Below are 2,233 nucleotides of genomic sequence, written 5' to 3' on the forward strand. Positions count from 1 at the left end.
AGACCATAAAGTTTGCATCATGCAAGATTGAACTTTGGTCCACTTAGGAAGACAAGACAAAGTGTACAGCAGCAGGTGTGGAAGACTCTCAGGAGTGTGTGATAGCCCCTTTGTGTTACAGATGGCAGCAGGGATGCCTAGGATTATGGGGATTGGTGAACAGGCTCAAAGAGGTAGCAGCATCACGGTTGAACATTCAGCAACTATATATTCATTTGATAAAGGCCCTGTCATCACGTGAGACATGCTAGCAGGAGCTGGATAATCTAAAAAACCCATTTCAGTGATGATTCCTGGGCTGTTCTATGCTGGGAGCAGCATGCATATGGGTGGGAGATTCCAGGTAAGCCATGGCTTTGGCCCTAAGCTGCTTACAAAATCCCTTTGTCATGAAAGAATGGTGAACCTGAGCCAGTCTCATGCTGTGAGAGGGGCAGATCCCTGGAAGGCCTGGACCAGATTCAGAAGCCTGAGCTATCTTCATCACAAGAATGAGAAGGGCAAGGGTCTGGGCATGGGAGAAAGCTGCTGCTGTCTATGACAGATGGTTTTCCAAGAACAGCTCTGCTGAAACTTCCTATTCTGCATGTTTTTCTAAAACCTTGGCACCTTCCCTTCAACAAGTGGAGTCTAATTCCCTTCCCCCTGCATCTGGGCAAAATTCCCAGCTTGCTTGGAAGGAATAGAAAACAGACTGCCACCATTGAGAGCTGAGTGACTGCCCAGGTTTGGTCCCAGAGGTTCTGGCTAGGCACTGAAGGGAGAGTCTACCTCTAGCTGAGACTTGAGAAACCTGAGGCTGCCATGCTGTGAGGAAGCCCAGGGCACATGGAAAGGAGTTATGCAGGTTCTCTGGCCGACAACCCATCTGAAGGCTGAGGTCCCAGCTGACTAGCAGATGGGAGAGAAGGTGCCTTCAGATTATTCCTTTCTCTGGCTACAGGACCCCAGCTGTTGTGTTTTCCTGGATGAGGCTTTAGACACCAAGCAAGAAACAGAATCAACCCTGCTGTATTGCTAAATCCCTAACTCCCAGAATCTGTAAGGACACTTATGTAAGTTGGCTTTCCATCACTGTAACAAATGCCTGAGAAAATCAACTTGAAAGGAGGAAAAAGATTCTTTCAGTTGGTGTTTTCAGTTCATGGTCTCTTGGTCATTTGCTTTGGGCCTGTGGTGAGAAAGAACATCACATGGGAAGTGTGTGATAGAGGATTGCTCCTGACCTTGTGGCAGCCAGGAAGCAGAGAGAGAGAAGTCGAGGCTGAGGTGTCCTCAGTGACCTAACTTCCTTCCCTTTGCTTCTCTATAAAGCCACAGGGTGAAGACTAAGCCTTTCTAACATGGACTTGGAGGGTCGTTTAAGATCGAGTCTAGGTTTGGGGATTTAGCTCAGTGGTAGAGCGCTTGCCTAGCAAGCACAAGGCCCTGGGTTCGATCCTCAGCTCCAAAATAATAATAATAATAATAATAATAATAATAATAATAATAATCATCGAGTCTATTCCAATACTAACTGACTATTTGAAGTCATTGCATGTTGAAGTTATTTGTTATGTGGCAATAATAACCAGAACATAGCCCTCCAACCTTCTGCGTGGCTCATTCCCTTAGGACTCCTGCAGCAGATACTTCTTTCTCTAGAGGTCTTAGAGGAAGAAAATGTGCTTCCAGCACAGTTAATAAGATTTGTTCCTTTAACAATCTAGAGAACTCCCAGTGATCGAAGATCAAACAGCTGGAAAGGTTTCTAGAGCTGTGATGCTTGCCAACATCTGGCTGTGACAGCTCCCAAGGGAGTCATCCTCAGCATCCCCAGATGGGAGGGCCATGCAGGATGATGGAGCCCTTCATCAGCCTGTGGTATCTCACAGCTATTCTGCTGAACTGGCATGGATCGTGGCAGTTGATAAAGATGAAATAAACTTAATAAAGGAGAAATATTAAGTCCACTTGGAGGGATGGAAATTCCCTTGATGGGAGACAAGAACTCTTGATTTGGTCCACAAGATGACTCCCACATTTTCATGATCAGTGATGTTGTCTGGTGCTTATGAGGTGCTCTGCATTTTATAATTAGTGTAGTATTCAGTCTCTACAAACAGGATGAGAAACAGTTAACCTCACTCTAGAGTAGTGTTGTAGATACTGAGGCTAAAAGATTAACTTGAGCTGGCACATCCAACTTGCAACCAGGTCACATGTGGCCATGGATGAGTATGAATGTGACCCA

The 2,233-nt window shown here is 45.7% G+C and overlaps 1 non-coding gene across 1 annotated transcript; it reads left to right on the forward strand.

The window, feature by feature from the left end:
- Positions 1 to 1,378: 1,378 nt before the first annotated feature.
- Positions 1,379 to 1,453, forward strand: Trnaa-agc. Its single transcript has one exon. It is a non-coding gene; the product is annotated as a tRNA-Ala (tRNA).
- The last annotated feature ends 780 nt before the right edge of the window (positions 1,454 to 2,233 follow it).

The sequence above is a fragment of the Onychomys torridus genome, chromosome 2 (assembly GCF_903995425.1).
Source record: "Onychomys torridus chromosome 2, mOncTor1.1, whole genome shotgun sequence".
Lineage (NCBI taxonomy): Eukaryota > Metazoa > Chordata > Mammalia > Rodentia > Cricetidae > Onychomys > Onychomys torridus.